Source organism: Candoia aspera, chromosome 5 (assembly GCF_035149785.1).
Source record: "Candoia aspera isolate rCanAsp1 chromosome 5, rCanAsp1.hap2, whole genome shotgun sequence".
NCBI lineage: Eukaryota > Metazoa > Chordata > Lepidosauria > Squamata > Boidae > Candoia > Candoia aspera.
Window position 1 is genome coordinate 42475849 of NC_086157.1, and position 20257 is coordinate 42496105.

The 20257-nt window shown below is 37.1% G+C and overlaps 1 protein-coding gene across 2 annotated transcripts in view; it reads right to left on the bottom strand.

The window, feature by feature from the left end:
• NLGN4X (neuroligin 4 X-linked) overlaps nucleotides 1-18423 on the bottom strand; it is a 167304-nt gene extending 148881 nt beyond the window's left edge. For both annotated transcript variants that reach the window (XM_063305066.1, XM_063305065.1), the window contains exon 1: nucleotides 18218-18423. The gene's annotated coding sequence lies outside the window, so the exon portion shown is untranslated. The remainder of the gene's footprint in view (nucleotides 1-18217) is intronic.
• Nucleotides 18424-20257: the final 1834 nt, after the last annotated feature.

Below are 20257 nucleotides of genomic sequence, written 5' to 3' on the forward strand. Positions count from 1 at the left end.
CTTGTCCTAACTCCTCCTCAGTTAGCATGGACAGAAAATTCACATCTAAACTTGCTATCTTGTTTCTGGTCAAGATCATGGAGACTTTATGATGGTACAAAGATGATCTTTTAGTTACCAGTGAAAAGGTACAGTTCTTTGAAGATCACTGCAACTAGCGGACAAATCCATCTGCAGATGACTTGAATGAATGCTGTTGAAACTTTCTTTGCCATGTAGGTTGTATGATTTCAGCTGGCTATCTGACTCTATTTGCTCACTATGCAGAGTGAAATGTGGAAGAGGGGAGGGGAAGGGAAGGGAGTTAAAAGGTTTGGCTATTACTGTACCTCCATGTGGATGTGCTGGAAGAGAAAGCCTGCCAGTATTCTACAAACTGCATCATCTTAAAATAAAATTTCTACTCCAGTGAGTATTTATTACATGTCACATAGGACACTGAATTTAAAGGAAAAGGGGCTTGCCTAACAGTACTTTGAGAATGAGGTAAAATATGAACATGCATACCAAAGCTCATGCTTTCGTAAATCTTTCTAAACTTGTATCAAAAGTCAATAACATTCATACTATTATGTTTGTATGTGGGTGTCTTGGTAATTCACATGAAAATATAAACAATCCTAATAATGTAAATTCTCTTTGACAGCCATTCACTGGGAACATAAGGAACTACTGTATAACAGTAGGCAACATTAGGGACACTTTCTAAGCTTCAACATTCAGTTCATTACTGTAATTTGTTCTGTGGGAATGGAAATAATTTTTTTCGCCATTAATCATGCTTTTTAAAAAAGTGTTCATGATTTAAGTCCTGGTCTCACTGACCAACATCTAAGTAAAGGTGGCAGTACCTGACTTTCCTTATTTGAGCTCAGAAGCTGGTCAAGGTCAGTGATTAATGGTGAAGAAATAACATTTAATATTATTAAACAACAACAGTTGCCTATCCCAGGTCCTTGGGAAGGACTCAATAGGTGGACAAAAATGCCAAATCTAGTCTAAATGTCTGGATGACTGTGCAAACACCAATATCATATTCACTGGGAATTTTCCAAGATGCTTGTTCCAAGGTTAAATGATGGAAAGAGCTGCTTTAGAGCAACATTTCCCTAAAAGTTAGAGAGAGAGAGAGAGAGAGAGAATGAGAGAGAGAGACTACTAAAGAGGAAATTTCAGATGGTGGACCCCAACACTGACACATGCAAGTAGAAAAATAAACAACAATGTCCAACACTGCTTTTAAAAGAACTAACCTAACAGTATGGGATAGAGGTTCAAGACACTTTAGTGTATGCGTAATTCTGATTTATTCCAGAGAAGCAATTTCCTCTTCATCAGTTTTTAAATGATTTGTTTTACCTTTTAGCATTGCTCATTTCATTTTTATTTTCTAAAGTCAGTTCATGACTTTTTAAATGTCCATATATTTAACTGCACTAACATGTTGTTTATCCTTATCTCTGGAGAAAGCACAGCTGGTTGTTAAAGCCATGAAAAAGTGTTTCATTCTGGGCAGAAAGAAGAGCAGCTGAAAGGCATTAAAAAGGTCAGGAAACCTATTTTGCACAAAGAGGTTTATATATAATTGACCACAAGTTTCCACTGATTTAAGTAGAAATGAAATGGCGTATGCTGCCAAAACAGACTCCATCATAATATAGCTAGGCAGTAGGTAATGGAAACTTTTGTAGTCTGCTGTTAACTATTCAGAAGTGAGCATTTTTGGAATTTGTGTTTAAGGAATGCATATCATGGAATGCTTTTGAAGTGTTATTTTAAAATACTTATTATAGCATTAATGCATAAAAAGTTAGAAATAATTACATGTATGTAAGAAATTTGTGAATGACAATAAATGATACAGCAGAAGTTCTTAGTCACTTTTCTTGGAATGCACTTTTTTTCTAGGAATGAAAAAGCATTGAATGAAGGGAGCATGAGAGATGCTGGAGGAGATGGAAAAAAACACATTGAATAAGAGATCATTTAAAAGAGTTCTTCCCTACAATTTGACCGGACAACATTGGACAGCTCCCTTGCCATACAAATATATCATTAGAAGGAAGGAAGGAGGGAGGGAGGAGGGAAGGAAGCATAAAGAGTGTAAGATAACAAACTAAGATAAAGCATTTCTCCAATAATTAAATAAGAGAAATATTAATGATCAAATCATTATTTAGCAAGCAGTTGAAGCCAATGACAGGAAGATTGTGTAGTAGAGCAATCCAAGTCAAAGAGTTGCATCTAAGTCAAAGAGTTTATTATAATATAATAATACATATTATAAAAAAATCAGCAATATATAATCTCAAAGTCAAGTTTGGATGGATGCTATGGTGGTATGCATATCTAAGCTTTCTACATGAGCTATAAATCAAAATTAAAATATAATAAATATATCTGGCTTTCATGTGTGTAAATTCACAAAAATGGAGCTAAGAAATGAGCAACAGAAGGGAAATCATTAGCATGCCATCTGGCTGGGCAGGGCACCTTTTGCTACTGTTAACAAGATCTCATAGTTCCAGGCTATTTAATTAAAAAAAGAAAAAGAAAAAAAAAGAAATATTTTATTCTTCAATAGTAGGATAATCTACATTTTATTACTTTATATTTGCTACATAAAATGAAAATAAAAACACTTATGTGAGGCAATATTTAATTAAATATACTGTAGCTATTTAAATATGTGCTAGTAATTTATTATCATTAGTGATTTTATTGGTTTTATTATTTTAAACACCTTTGTAGGCCACTCTTTGATCACTGCATTAGAAATATTGAAAATAACAATTAAATAAAGATATACCACCCTCAGAATTATTTTAGTGTCCTACTCAAGTTTAAGAGGAGGTTTAAATGTGAAACTTTTGATGTTTTTAACCCTGGCAGGTGGGTTACCAACTATGATGTTTTGTACAAAGCTAAATTTTGTCAGCATTCACTGGGATATTCTCATTGTCTAATGCTGAACATAAATATCAGTTGTTTTTTTTAATACGAATTTTATTAGATTTAAAGAAAAGATAAAAACTACAAAAAAAAAAAAGCTACAAGAAGGGGGAAAAAAACTAAAAAGGTGTGAAAACACAAGAAGAATTTTAAAGATTACATAAGGAGGTGACTTCTGACTTTTAACCGCAAGAATATGCAGCAATTTCCATAATCAATTCCTTAGTCTATATTAAACCAAAATCACATTATTTCTATAAATCATTCTGTTAGCACATTATAAAAATCACTAAATACAACTGTCCCCTCCCCTTAATTTAAAAGAAAAAGAAATATATAAACCTCCTAATCAACTTCCCCTACAAAGACATTTATTTATTTCCTTCCTACCACTATTCTATACATTTCTGTCCACTATAATAAAGATCAAACTAAGAAAACATATAAATTGTCTGCTCTTATAATTAATACTACAATTATAACATCTTAATCCTATTAAAGCTAAAACCAAGCATTTATTATACCTTATTATTCTTAATCCAAATCATTAAAAAGGAATAAAGTCAGACAAACCTTAAAAACAATCCAAATGAATATTCTTAAATCCTTACCGCACTTCAAAATATACCAAAGCATTTACATATCTCCACATTACACACAAAACATTTTTCATTAAAAAAAAAAAAAATCAGCCCAACTGCACTTCTTAAAAACCCAGACTTCTCAGCAGAAAACCTCCCATAGATAACGACCTCTTCCCACAACATTCCATCGGAAAAACAATTTCATTTATAATTTGCAATTCGATCTGTCCTTTTAATTCCTTCAACTCCACAATCTGGTCATCATCTGGCATTTCAACAGAAGGCTCAATATCACTGTCAGTAGAAACATTTCTATCATTGTTGAGCTCTTCAGCTTCTTCCACGACATTCCCAACCAGATGACACATTTTAGAGCTGATGTTTTCTACAATGTTCTGAATATCTTGCATAACAACTTGACAGGAATTGAAAAAAAGATCTGTTGAAGCTCACAATGGAACTCTGAGAAAGCCTGTTTGAAATCCTCTCTGTCTCAGGCAGTAAATTATGGCACCCCCTAGATACTTAACTAGTGAAAGTAGGAGTTCATGGAAAATTTCCGAAAGATGTTTATATAAGTGAAAGTATGATAAGAAAAGGAAAGTGGCAGCAAAAAGCTGAAGGTTTAAAACAGCAGATTCAACATGTAGGAAAATATTAAATTCTTCAAATTCAGTGCATAAATAATAGCAGGGAGGCAATTATTTATTCTCAATCCTTAGTATTTGGATGAGAAACAAGCCAAAACTTAAAAAGATTTTTCAAAAAAATAATCCCAAAAATAATGATAAGCACCAAGAGAGATCACTTCTCCTTGCTGTAAAAAGCCTCTCTTAGGGTACATAAACTTAAAAAAAAAAATGAATTCAGTGAGTTAGAAATGGGGTGGCCAGTCTTAGTATCCCTTTAAGGCTACAGCACGGCTTGGAAATGGTGACATCCCAGCCTCCTGGAGTCTTTTACCAGATTAGCGCGAATGCTGTTTGCGATCCTCTGGCTGCAAGGTGCCATTCTGGAGGACAGATGGGATGACTTCGAGCAATTTCTGTCCATGAAAATGCTCTCTGGCTTCAGGAAAAACCTGCCTGAGCCCAAAAAGAACCTGCCGCTTTGTCAGTTCTACCCACAGAGCCTGCGAGTACAGCAGTTCAGTCCGCCATGTCCCCACTGGAAGTCGCTGAACATAAACATCAATTGATGATGTCTATAAATACCTGGTTTGCACTTCATTTACTTATAAATTGAAACAGCAAAGCTAAGAAAATCCACACAATCATATGTTTTAATATACCAAGAATCAAAATCTATCAGAAGTTCAAATTTGCCAGTTCAGCACAAGTCCTCAGATCATTAGATCAATGCATAGAGAAAATGTATAGATTTTAAGAATTTAACTAATATATAATATTATAACTTCCATTCCAAATAGCATAGCAAAATACATAATCAGAGTCTTCTTGTTTCCTGCAAGCAAAAGGACTTCAGTTCCCACAGATAACTTTTGCGATTAATGAGGCATCATTAGTTTTCCAGTCTCAAATTTATCAACAAAAACCTACTACTATACCATTTCAATTTCTGCAGGAACATTCACTTTCTTATCTTAGTGCTGTTATAATTCAGATTTTATCAGAGTTTGAAATGAATTGTTCCAACTTTGCTGGAGGTATTCTGATGTTGTTTCAATATTCTAGAAATGCTCTGATATTGAAACAATCCTGTTTTTGAATATAAATCAAGCACTTTTATCCCAGAATTGAGCTGTTCTGCAGAGCAATTCTGGAACTGTCAAAACAGTTGTTCTGGGCTAAAAATATTTTGAATTGGATGTGGGATTGGTTGAGCTGTATGTTGTTTTTGTATGGTCTCTCAATTAATTCTATTGCAGAAAGGAAGAAAAATGGGGTCATTGTAAATACTATTCAGGGCAAGGGATGATATGTCAGTGTAAGATGTCAATTTCATTTGAAGGGATAAGGATTGAAACATCCCTGCCCTTTCTCCTTCAAATCTGCTTTCAGTTTCCAAAAGCTTGGATAAATTACCTGTGGTCCTTTTTGATCTATAGATGCTGATGCTCAATATCATGCTGGTAATTGGGAAGACATGTATTATTTTTTACCTGTTTCTGATCCTTACAGCTTCAGAACTACTGTTATCTCATAAACCAACATCCATTAAGTACTTCTTGCATGTTTGCCACAGGTCTAACATTTCGATTGCATAGCAAAAGTCAGGGTTTAATACAGAACCAATCATTAATACAGAACTACAGTCATATTTTCATTCTTGGGTCTATGTGTACAAGTAACAGTAAACAAACAAACAAAACTCCACCTGCAATCTGCCCCTTAAGCACTTGATAGAAATAGTGAATAATATTGAACTCAAAACACAAATTAGATAGGACTATTTCAGGGTCTGTAATGCAAACTCTAACCATAATTTGGCTGGTTTATGCTATTCCTGCATATTTCACAAATAAATTTACATAAACTCCTCTTTAACTGTGTACTCCATAAATAGTTTATATAAGCTATTTTAATACGTAGATTATGTATATTATGTTTACTAATGTCAGTTTTCAGTATATAACATATATCTTATTTGAACAAATAGTGCCTAGATTTCTCTATAAAGTAAGTGTAATTGCAACAAATGTATATTTCAATCCAGTAATGAATCTTCATTACACATTCTTAAATCCCTACAAAAATTAACACAACATTTTAGATTCTCTGTAAAGTTGTAAACAGAAAAGCACTACTTCCAGCTAACCTGTCCACAATTTAGTTTTTTCAAGTCTCCATTACAAGTTGTAGTGACAAACAACAATTAGTGGGGAAAAAAATCAAAAGCATAGAATTCCAATGATTTATAGAAAAGAATATAAGCAGCTCAGGATTGAACTGTGGAGTCCGTGGTGCTCTCTGAGCTTGGTTGTTTGCATGTGAACATTTCATTTCCTGACTAGGTAACATCATAAGTGCTAGTGAGTGCGGGGTTTGCTCCCTGTTTGTATACAGTAGCTTGCCCTGCCAGTGTTGGTAGGGACATGGTTTTCTCCTTGGTAGTTTCTTGATTAGGATATTGTTTTCTGCTTGTTTGATTGAATTGTTTGATTACTTGATTGTAATGGTATGTGGGAAAGACCTTGGGAGACAGGGTGAAGAGATCTGCCTAGGGAACAGTCAGATAAGAGACAGCATAGCCCACAGCTGAACAGTGGGTGTGACAAGAGGCTCAGAAGGGACCCTCTGTAGTTTCTTGGGTTGTAAAGGAGACTGCAGGAGAATTGTACTTTCAGATTTGCAAGATTCTGTTAATGCAGCCTTACAATAAAGTAGCATTAGCTCATCTGGTCATGTTTCCTGTCTGGTCTACCTGGTAAGGCTGACAGGTAATAAAATGTCTGCAGCAAACAACTAATCTCAGAAGCACCAAGGACTCCACAGTTCAATGATTTATGTATGAAGTTATAACAGTTTATTTGTTCTATACTCAAAATAAGAATATAAAAAATAAGAATATGTGTGTATATTTGCCTCAAATCTACACATCTCATCAGTGAAAGGAATATACAGTACAGAAAAAAATTGGGCTGTATTGAATATTATCTTCCTCTTACCTATTGACTAACATCTCCTCACTTCTATACAATCAGTTTACAAGTTACTTTATCTTACACTGAGACTGTTATATGCAAGATTCCTAACAGCTTGTTATCACTGTGTGGAATATGGTGAGGAAACTTTCCAAAAAGTTTTTGAATGGCTATAGAACCTAGCCAACCATATTATTATTGATTTATGATTGAAATAGAACATTTGAGTTATTATTATTTCTCATTATGTCACACAATATTCATGTTGCTGATAGAAGATATAATAAAAAATATCTACAGTATATATTCCAAAACCAGTTGCTGAATGTAAATATCTTCCTGAGTTTTGTAAACTCATAAGCAAAAATTGTTTTCATTTGAAGGGTATCCTACTGACTTTGAGCTAAAATTAACTAAAGTATCCCAGGAAATTTATTGATTATTGAAATGAATGCCCTCCCCTGCTATATCAGTTGGCTTGCTTCTGAATAACTTCAGGTCTAGCCTAGATAACAGATTCCATTGCACCTATAAATCTTTGTTTTTTAGCCATTTGGGATACAAAACAACTTGTTAACAGATGGAGGAATTTGATCTCTCAACCCCCATTGCTCCTGTCAATGTGATAGCAGAGAATATACATTATGGCAATTTCCAATAGACCTCATCCTGACTGTATCAGTGTGTTTCCCTACTATTTCTCATTAGGCATAATACTTAACACAGCAAGCTTGGAATGACTGTTTGCAGCATAGTGTGGTGTCTCAGCTACTTTGGGGTATTCACAAGAGGACCAAAATGTGACATTGTTCAAATATAACTTCAGTTTATAAGGACAACAGATGCAGACCCTGAAACTTAACTGACATATAACTCATGGTTTTATTCATTATATACGTTTAGTACATTTTCCTTCATCTAGTTCACAAGAACCACCCCATTAAGCTGGGCTTAACAACCTCTTGTGATGAAGACTAGCTGTTCCATAACACAACAGAAAAGCTTTTTGTATAACTATCTTGTAAACAGTGTTTTTCTCTGTCAGCTGAATAAAATTAGTTTGCTAAACTGAGCAAACTAAATGTATTTTGTGCTTGTGGCAGAATTTTTTTCAAGGAAGGTTTTGATTTTGGTGGTTGTTTTTAACCAATCAATTGCATTTTAAACATGTATGGTTATGGGGAAATACCAAAATTTAAAGATAATCAAGTCTATTTATATTTTTATACTTTTTTTTTACAGGTACATGTTAGAACTTAAATACCCATGGGGTCGGGTAGGGTGGGGCACACATTTATTGCTTACACACATCAGTGCCTTCATACGATTAACATCCCTTGCCTCAAAGTACATAATGAAGAAATCCTGACACTTAGCAAGATGTATTCAGGGCCTAGATGAAAAAATTCAGAGAACTTTAAATATACTGCCTTGAATTACCTTATGGAAGAAGAAATGTGGTATTTATGAATTTGTAACAATATCTACATGTTGGCACCTCAAGACACACAGGCTTTTAGGAGTTCATGTTAGGTCAGGATGCCTAAGCCTCTCAGACTGACTACTACATATGGAGCTAAAGGTGCCCTTGTGTTCTTCAGACTGCTGAACAAGAAAGGCATTTTGTTGCTTCTGGCTTTGTCACTATAACCTCTTAAAACAATCATTGCTGCCTCAGTCCAGGCTACCATGATTCGGTGAGCAGATCTAATGGTAAATAGAGCTTTTAAAGACACAAACAGCACTCCACAGAGCTTGCTTCATAATAAATTTAGTTCAATATCCAAAACAATTTCTATTATTCCAGCTATTCATTTCTGCTTACTACCTAAATTCATCAGATATGACTTCATTGTTCTGCAGACAAATGAATAAAGGTATACCAATATTTCTTATTGTGGTTAATTTTATCTATATCCTACACAGCATTGAAATGGCATGAGACCACTGATATTACTTACGAGAAGTCCAATACTGAGATATATAATTCTCCCGGATAAAATATTAAACACATGGTCTTATTCCAATATAGTGACATCAGAATACATAGCTTCCTATGACAGGAAAGACAGGTTTATTCCAAACTTCGCAACAACGCAGGTAAGAAATTCTGTATGATGACAGGAACATCAACAGGGGCTCAAAAATGTCAAGATAGCAGGTACAACTGTGTGATTGCAATTCTACTTTTTTAACTTGTCTGTGTAACACATGTTAAAAAGAGGAGGGGCTTCAGTTACACAGTTGCCCACATAATCTTGACATTTTTGACTCCCCTTCCATGGACATCTCTGGAAGAGGGTTAATATAAAACCACTACTAAATATATATTGCATAATTTATTTTAAAACATATTTTAAATGGCAATACAAAATAGATTGGGGTTTGATTACTCAGAACAATATATAGAGGCACAATATGTATAGAAGTATAGGACCAAGAAATTCTACTTCGTTTGCCATATTAGTGCTGAGACTAGGTTTTCACAGTTATTGTAGCCCAGATATGATCTTCAGTGCTCCTGAAATGTTCACAGCCAGAGGTCTGTACATCTCAAAGAACAAGAAAGAGAGGAGTGGATAGAAAACAGTCCTCATCTACTGCAATATCTACTGTAGGTGCTTTACAGTAAATCAGCAATGATTTTTTAAAGCTTCGATTGCTTAATAATAGAACCAAAATAAGTGACATCCTGACTATTTTGTACTACTATACTGAAAGGAAGAAAGCTGAGAGGTAGAATAATTTGGATATTTATTTATTAGATTTTAGGGCAGGTTGTCATGGAGAAATCTATGTGGTCACTTAGAATCAAAACCAAACTGATGGCACATAATTAACTGATCAATTTATTTGATGAAATATATATAAATCTCTATTCAGTTCTTCTACTTCATGTTTGGGGGCACAGAATTTTTTTAAAGTCTAATTTGCACATTTTATATGCATTATAGCTATGGATTTTAGAGTGTTATTTATAAAACTGAAATTCTCAGAAGGCTGAAGATTGCCCAACCTTATAAAGAATGCATTTTTATATCATATGTGAGCTTTTCCCAAAGCAATTAGTTCATATTTATCTATATTATTCTAATTTGGTTTTTAAACCAATCCTCTATCAGCTTTTCCCAAAGACCTTCTTCTCAGCTTCTTACACTGCAGAGTTTTGACTTTGCCTTGCCCTACATATGTCAAGCATATCACTCTTGTTTTTACTGTCTGGCATAATTTGATTCCTTTACTGATCCCTTCTGGATGATGAATTCTGACATTAAGCCTGATTCATTCATCAGCTTCATTATTATCTAATTTATATCAACTAAATCTATCTAATAGTCTTCATCCTGCAAAGGGGTGTATATGGAATCATGACAAATGAATTAGGACTGAAACATGGAACAATTACAAAAACAGTCTAAACCTGGCATTGGGTCAACCAATGGTAGGTTAAATAAACAGCCCAGAAATTCCAGTCCTCACATTAATTATGCTTTATGTCCCTGGCTGCCCTCCTTCATTATTTTTAAAGCATCCACTGCCAAAATTTGCTGCCTTCTGATTTGGCCAAGTTTATCTATTCTGTGCGGGATCAATAATCCCAAGTCTCAGAGGACATGTTTCCCTGTTTGTCTTAGTGTTCCTTCTGGTGGAAGTACCCAGGATGATCTTTCTAGTTGTAAATGGTAATATTTTCCTTTATGGAAATATTATTCCAAAATTAAAATATAAAGTCTGTTTTGGATGAGATATAAAATCATGCCTAATGAATAATATGTTAATATATGATTTAAGCATATAATTTTAATAATTTACATTTTCCCCATTTTTATTATTTCAGCACATTACAAATACTCTATTTTCCATTTGCTATCAGTTGCACTTCAGTGTGCCTTTCTCATGCTATTACCAAACCCTATGAAAAACTCCCATTCCATTTCAAACTTTTTTTAAAAAATGTCATTTTAATAATGAGTGCATTTTTCTCATCCTTCAGCCTAGTCATTTAATCAGCTTGTGAGATTTTCTATAATGTGTTTCTAATGAGAGCTCCATTAATTTCCAAAGCTTGGCTCTCTTAAAAGTTTCAACACCTCTGTCAAGTAGAACAGTGTTCTGAAAATGAAATGTGAAAGAGGAAGGTAGAAAATGCTACCACATTACTTAAATGAAGTTATCTTAATGTGAGTACATTAAAAGCAGAAATAGAAGAGATGTACATTAGAGTGAAAGTGCATAGATGATCTCATATCTCAAGAGTTTTAACAGAAACAATGTATGATTCTTCCAAGGTTATCTTCATATGCAATAAGAATAAATGGGTAAGAAGTTGGCCAGGATTCCAGGTTAGGAAGAAGGGGATTTTGCTTCTAATTCAGTTCCCAACTGTACGTAAATATTTCATCCTTCAAAAATCATACACTGCCTGACATTGTGTTATTCCCATTTTTCTGCAAGTTTCCTTAATTTATCTACTTATTAAATATAGTGATTCCCAATGCCATTCTCTTTATTTTTATTATTTTCTGATCTTACTTTGTCCTGACATTTCCTTTCCACACCTGCTAATGGAATCCAGCTTCTTCATATGCTAAGCCATTGTTTCCTAGTTCCAATGCTTTTTAATCCTATCCATTTTCTTTCCAATCTGTATTTTAACCACTAGAAATACCAACTTATCTTTTTTTTTCCCCCTACCATTTCTGGCTGGCAAATTGTCAAGAACAGTTTTAAAATATTATCATATTCAGATCACATCTGCAAATATGTTGAGCATATTTTGTTTCACTATTACTTACCCTTTATTTGCTACCTTTTTGCACATTTATCTGTTTGTTGTGATCCTTCTGGAGTATTTAAATCCATTTTTATTCCACCTTTTTAAAGGCTAAATAAAATATGCCCTCTTAATGGAGATCCATGAAGAACTTCATTACACATCTCCCAACATTATTAAAAAATTCAATTTACTTCTTTCATGTATATATTTTCCTTTAACCATTTTCTCATTGACTTGAGAACTTGGCCTCTGGAAGTGCTAATGTGATCAGAAATTTTGTCAAACATTTTTTGGAAGGTCATCTTTGTTTTGTGTACCACAGTAATGTATGTGTCTGTGCATTTTGGATAGCCTCAAGTAATTCTAGAAGACTAATTAGAAAGTATTTCTTTTTTAAGATCCTTCATGCCTTGTAAACCACAGTGTCAGGCAACTAATAATCCACATCTGGAAATATCCAAAGCAGAATGCTCAAGGAGGCAGAAGGCTGAAAAAACAGTCATTTTCTAGGAAACTTTTAATGAAAAAGGCAACGTGTGGAATATTACAAAATATATGAAATACATCAATGTCTTGGATAGATGGGCAACATCCTAAATCATCAATGCTTTCACACATTCAACTGGCCCTCTGTTGCCTTTGCTTTCTCACTGCATCCCCTATATTTGCTTTGCAGAATTCTCATATTTGGCCTATTGCTCTTCCACTCCAGAAATCCAGAATGATTATTTTATTTATTATTCATTTTATTAAATGTATAAGTCTGCCCAAGTCTATTTTAGAATCTTGGAATCAAAAATTAAATCATTTTTTTTAAAAAAAATGAAAGTGCACATGAACTGGGCTAGAAACCAGGAGACTGAGAGTTCTAGTCCCGCCTTAGGCATAAAAGCTGGCTGGGTGACCTTGGGCCAGTCACTTTGTCTCAGCCCAACTCACCTCACAGGGTTGTTGTTGTGGGGAAAATAGGAAGAGGAAGGAATATTAGGTATGTTCGCTGCCTTGAGTTATTTATAAAAATAATAAAGGCAGGGCAGAAAATAAATAAATTAAATAAATAAATAAACTTGCACTGTTACGAGAAAACAGCTCTGATTTCAAGGGGACAGTTGTTCTTGCTTTTGTTTATTGGCCTATGTGTATTACTTGTGTTATTATTTATTCACAATTTTATAAGTTTAATTAAACAAAGCATTGGAGTTAAAGATGCTTTATTCAGGAAACTGCATGGCTACAGGTAAGTCATCACTGTTCCTATTACATCTGCTTCAGCTATGTTAAGATATGTAGTCAGATTTTAAAAGCTGTAGATATCAATGATTCTTACCCCTAATTATTTCCAAAATGTAAATTTCAGCTTTATGTTTAGTCATGAATGCTTTCTTTTAAACAGTTTCTCCAGCTGTCATCTCTACCTCTCTGGCTCCATTTCTCTCCTTTTTCTTCTTCATCTTTAGATATATTGAATAGTCTTTCCTTATCTATTATTTCCAGGAGAACTGCCAATGAAATCTCATTTCCATCAGACAACAAGCATTTTTCCTGTTGCAATTCAGGTCAGGGGACTACAGTACTAAAGCAAACAGAATGAGGCCCATTAAAAGGTTGCAGAGCCCTCTCAAATTCAGGGATCAAAATGGCTCATAATATCAATGCTTTACAAACAGAGCTTGAGTACACCTGAGTTGCATGGTGAGGGAAGAAAGCTTTAGCCAGAATTTAAAGTCCCATTATGGCTTTGAGTGGCTTGATGCCAGCCCTGTGTTTAAGGTCCAGGTTTCTAATATTTCTTTTTGTTACGGTTATTTTAAAGTGTATTTAGTTACTGTGAAGCAGGTATGAGAAATGCACCTGGGTTGCATTAAAGCTTGCTTGCTTGCTTGCTTTTCTTTCTTTCTTTTTTTCTTTCTTTCTTTCTCTCTCTCTCTCTTTCTTTCTTTCAGCAGGCCATACAATGGTACAAAGACAAAGATACTGTCCTGCACAGGTGGATGTAATCCACACAAGGGACAATTCAACTCATCAGAATCATTCTTCTCTTTTAATGTGGTGACTCTGTTGAGAACCCATCAAAACCAGGGGCTGTGTTTCTATAGCAAAAGATAATCTGAAAAAATAAATCCTATCCTGAGGAGAATTCAAGCAACTCTTCCTTCTGATCCACAGCTGAATGCCTATGCGCATTTTAAGATTCCCTTTTTGACAAACCCTTCATCATGAAGCCAGTCAATAAAAGAATACTAAATAGCCACATTGATCTTTTAAATGTTATGCTAAAACAAAATAATGAACAGCCAGTTTATTTCAGATAATAATAAAATGAGAGGCCACAATTATACAGAAATAATGACCTTAATTTTATCTACTTCATTTGATACTCATTTTTAATTTACAATATTTCAGTTTTATATTATTGTGAATGAGACACTTAACTTAAACAGCTAATATCAGAACTGAAATAATCTGACCAAATTTAGTACATTGATTTAGAGGTAGCTATTTACAATGAAATGAACTGCCAACTTTCCTTTTAGGGATACACTGTATGCTTGAACTAATAGTTTAACTACATTACAGAATAACATAAATATCTTCGGGAGAGAAGTAGCATGACACAATAGCACCTGATATAATAATGATAATAAATAATTTTTAAAAACCAAACAGTTTTTAACTGAGTAGTTTTACCAAGCATAAGATCCTTCATAGATTCTTGTTATTTGTGCTGTTGTATTGTCAAATTATTCATGCTAATGCAATTACTGCTACATAAAGTATGCAACTCTTGCATAAGAATCTCACATAATTCTAACTAAAAATGTACAATTCTCTTCCAGAATAACCAGGAGGGTGTATCTCTGCTAAGGAAACACACACACACACACAAAGGGAAATATATAACTGGTTAGACACAATATTACCGTTATTTAAAAATGCAATCTACCATATCTGCTCCACTAATAGAGTAGCTTGTGCCCATTTCATGCAAGAAATATATTTCTCCTTCTATTAATCTGAGTTTCAAATTTTCAGTAAACTGATTCCTGAAAATTATAGGAAAGAAGCAATTTTCACATGACATTGCAGCCATCACCATGTCATTCTGTCTTATCCTTTAAAGCCTTACCATCTCTACCTTGCCACCCGTATGCCCCACCTTAAATGTACAAGTTCAAAAGATTTCCCCTTATTTCAAAAACATCCTCCCTTCTTCTCTCACTCATATTTCAGCAAGGATATCATCTCTAACTTCTTTCCAACAATGTTTTATCAATCTATTTATCTACACAAACACAAGACGTTGGCTTACTGAAATCCTCTCAATAACACAGGATGAAACATGAATCTGATCAAAAACAGTCAGTGTAATGGATTCAATAGATACATCAATCTTTGCCTCTCATTACTAGATCTACAGACTTCTACAGTTCATTCTTGATCTGTTGATGTACACCATCTAGTATAACAAAACACAGGTTCTATTTTCTTCATTCCGCTGCATATCCTTTGACATAATTGTTATATCTTGTTCCAGGCAAGCCAAATCCTACACTTCCTGCAATTCTCATACATGAACTTTGAAATCTCAGAAGGCCTTCTATTTCCCAAAAAGACATAACTGATGGGTAGGAAAGCTGGCCTAGATGAATATACCACAATTTGTAAAACAATCCTGCTTTTGTCATTTGCAAAACAGACATACAATGGGTCTTTTAAGATACAAGAAGAAATAGAGGGGGAAAAACATTCAAGCAATTGACCAAACCTCCCCCAAAAATAAATAAAATGCACATCATTAAGAAGTGTCCACACTACCACCTTGTGGAATTTTCTTGCAAGAACAGCACCTGTTTTTTTCCATCACCTCCCCCCACCCAAAAGTAAAAAAGTTTCTACTATATATAGTATTTTCCTATTTTTCTTTATAGTATTTTCATATCTATCTATCTGTCTGTCTGTCTATCTATCTATCTATCTCACACACATCTTATACATGTATGCATGTTTGTACAGGAAATACACACACACACACCTATATATAGGGGGAAAAAATGCCCATGGTACCTAAAAAGGCATGTCATGTAGAGTTTCAGAATGTTATGCTAACAAGACAGGCAATTAATGGAACCTTTTTTTTGAAACATCTAACAGCCCTAACCCTAAATATTGAAACTTACAATTAACCAGACACTGAACATAACCACTTTCCAAATTTATCCCAGCACTCAAAAAATCTTTCTAGCAAAATGAAATCCAGGAAAGCATATCTCTAGCAACTGAACAGCAGCTCAAAATTAGAATGGTAAGAACAAGAATTCAGTTTCTTTTTACTTCACATCTGCTTAATACTACTTAATATCCTACCTGAAACCTAAGATAGATATTCTTACCTTTCAAACATCTTCCAGCTAGCTCAGGTTAAAATTCAGGCAAAGACTACCAAGCAGGGCCACTAACTGGTGTGACAGAAGGGTACCCATGGAGTGGGAAGTAGGGTTCAATTTACTCAATCCTTGGGCCATGGCTTCAGCACTGACAGCCGTGTTTTCCTGAGCAATGGTTGCAAAATGTGGTTAAGCAAGTGGGAAAGCAACTTACCAGGGGTGGGGGGTGGGAGGGCATTTCAGAAGTAAAGACACTGAAACTGGGCACTTGGGTACTGGTGAAGGGTAAAAAATATTCCAAACTGTCACACTGCTATCCATCACTGGAGAAGCTAGATAGCTGAACCTGACAAGTTGGACCTGGCATGGGGAGATGTGAGGGACAAGACAGCTGCAGCTGCTAAACCTTCTCAGAGCATCTGAGTGCCAAAAGAGTAGCAGCCTGTACATCTGGAACAAGCGCCTGCAGTGATTTGGGGGTGGGGAGAGGAGATGAAACCATCTCTCCCCCGCCCCCCATTAGGATCATCCTTTCCTTAAAGATCCTTGAAGGCCTCAGGAGCTGGAAAAAGGGCTGAGAGCAAGATGGCAATTTTGCAAAGGATGTGAGAAGGAGGAGACTAACACGTTAGGCAGCCGATCTTATGACCCCCTTCACGGGTGGCTGCAGAAGGGACAGTTCATCTTTCACAACGCCCTGCAGACCAAAAGGGAGGGGGTGCACAGGAAAATGAAGGAAGCTGCAGTGCAGAGAAGGAAGAGCTGGATGGAAAGCTTAGAAGCAGCCCTGATGTCAGGCATTAAAGGCAGGTTGTTTGACCACTTGAGTCTTAGTTCTAGGTTTGCTAACTTTCCACTGGAGAGTCAAGACTTAGCAGCACTGACCAACCATTCCAGCCCAAAGTGGAGTTCCCCTCCCTCCTCCCCCCTCCCCACCACGAGAAGGTGCAGAGAATTCAGAGAGGATCCACTCTTGTGCATACAGCGGATCCAGCAATTCTGTTGTCCCCCCACCCTCGCAAAGGCGCTCCAGCCTCCCCTCCCCCTCCTTTTTAAAAGCTATTTCCGTTGTTCTTCCCATTTAATTCAGCTTCTCTCTTCAGATAAACAAGTAATAAATAAGGAGGGAACCCACCCCGAACGCCAGTCTGTAAATCACGTGTGTTTTCTCATCTATTAAAAAGAAAAGGAAAAAAAAAAAACAGAACACCAAGCAGCCTCCGGAGATGAGGAAGCAGGAGGAGGAGGAGGAGGAGGAGGAGGACCCGCTTAATGGTTCCAGAGAGCCCCTAATCCCTCCCCATTCTAGCGGGGGAGGGCTAAAGCGACGCTCCGGCCGCCTGCTTTGCATTTCTCCCAACCTCCATCCCCGCTCGGTTCCCAAGAACAGCCCCCGAGGTCCGGCTTCCCTGCATAATCTCCGTGAAGCGGCGGCACTTTCCCCCTCTCTCCCTGCCCCCCGTACTGCAGATATCACCCCCCTCCCCGCTGCACAGGCTTGATTTCTCTGAGAGGCAGAACTACTTTGTAAACATCTCACACAGAGCCCCACAGCTTCGCGAAAGAGCTGACTGCAGCAAAGTGGTCCCCATCTTCGAAATCACGGTCCAGGATGCGCGGATGCCTAAGTGGGTGATTGTGAGTGTGTGCGTGTGCGTGTGAAGAGAGGGCGGCGCGGGGGGGATGAAATCCTCTGTAATGATGGTGGCGGGGAGAGGAGGAGGGAGAGAGGAGAAGAAGAAAAGAAAACAGAAAGAAGTCTTTGCCTTTTTTCCCCAATACAAAGGTGGCAAAGCGGCGGGAAGGGGGGGGGGCGCAAAAATGACTGCAGCAAAGCAGCACCTCCACGGAGTATCAGCTGCAAACCAAAAACAAGAAGGGAGGAGAGAGAGGAAAGACTTCTAGATGCACCTACCTTTACTGAAGGAGCTGCTGCTGTGGATGGAATAGGACCTTCCAGCGGATTTCTTCCGTCGAATTTGGTTGGAATCTCACGCCGCCCGATTGAGCGGAGTTCGGCGTCTCTCCCCACCACCCATCCCCTTTTCGTGTCCGTGAAATACAACCCGAAGGATCGTTCTTGTCCGAAGGAATGCAACAGCCCACTCAGAAGCGGGGGAGGGGGGGAGCGGCGATCAAACAAACAAACAACACGCACACGCACCCACGCACCCCCCAAAACCTGGCCGCAACACGAGGCTCGAAGGAACCCGCTGCTCCTTGCTGCCAATGACCTACATTCAAGGGAGAAAATTCATTACAAGCCGCGCGGGAAGAAGGCGAGTTGGTCTCTGAGTAAGAGCTCGGATCGCCGCTGCGGGGAGACAGCGGTAGGGAGGAGGGAGGGAGAGCGCGAGAGAGACTGCTTGGCTAGGAGAAGCGAGATTGAACAGGGAGAGGGGTCCAGGCTGTACCAGTCTCTCTCCTTCTGCTATTGGACCAAACTGAATGAAATTTACAAAGCCAGCAGCCAATAGATCTCCTCAGTCTGCCCCATCGCTACAGAAACCAGATCGACATCTACAAGCCAAGCCAAAGAGCCTCTCATCCTGAACGCAAACCAGCTGGAGGAGAATTAGCCGGGGTGTCTGGAGGGCTGAACAGGTGGGCAGTGGTACACATGTTGAAACAGACAGGTAGAAGAAAAGGCACACACCTGTTATTGCCCCCTCTCTTCTACTGGAACACCTCCTGCTTGATTCCCGCGCGCACACCCTTAACCCATTAGGGCCACTTCTAAAATGGTCTCTTCCACAGCAGCAATGAAGACCTGCTACTGACTAATAAACTTGCTCAAATAGTAAGGCATTCTTGAGCTGGATGGCAGAATTTTAAAAGACCAGGCTGTTCTATGAACAGCATCTTCAGTATTTCAAGCAGGCATTGTTGGAATCACTGGAGGCTGATCAAGGGACCTTAAACTTGCAAAACATGTGCTTTGTCATTGAGATGTGTCCCCACCCACTGCTTTGACATTATGCCTTTTCTCTCTGCCACACATCTACACCTCACAACTGATAATGTACAGAGGGGGGTTCCATAAGCAAAAAGTGGTGGGTTTCCACATGCTTGTTCTGCTGTAATATGGGCCAAAGTTTCATTCTAAAAAGCATGTGCCAGAACTAGAAAACCTGGTTTCTTTGAAACTAGGACCACTGCTGGGATAAGTTACAAAAAAGAGCAATTAAATAAAGGCTGTGTAAGTTGGAAATCAATAAACCTTATTTGTCCCATTGTTTGCACCAGCAGAACCACAACATGGGTTATAGTGATCCTACGTGGAATTTATTGCTTGCTGTGGCAAGGGAAAAACTGCCAGTATAATGTGTTCTACTCATTATCATTACTTGCCTCTGTGTTTTGCTGCCAGCTGGCGTTTTGCAGTACAGAAAAGAACAGGATAAGGATGCTTAAATCATGGCCTGTGTCATGGGGATAATCAGTTAAACTGGGGTTGCCAAGCTGCTCTAGTAACACTATAAATGTATGTATGCATGCATGTATGTATGTTACAGATGTTTAGGTCTGTTCTGAATCCAAATCTTCTATATATGCTTCACAACACTGAAGCCTCTATATCACTTTAAAAGTATCTAAAGTTCATCAGGTAATATGCTGTGACTATGGGTAGCTAAACACCAGGTTACTCCACATTGCTTGAGAGATCTGTTGTGAGTGTGGCTGTTAAGTGGAACATACCAGAACTTGGTGCAAGCCTTTGGTTGTTGCCTCGTAGTTTGAAAAGAGTAGGAACAGCAATCCTCAGGCATGCTGGGGCTGTTCAGTCCAGATCACCTTAACTATTGAAAGCTATGAAAATAAGAGCTTTCTGAAGCTAGCATGGAGATCCAGAGCAGGTGATCCACATTCTTTGTGAGGAATCAATGAAGCAGAAAACTGCAATAAATATAAGAATCCCATGATATATGATGCCTATGAGAATAAAAAGATGAAG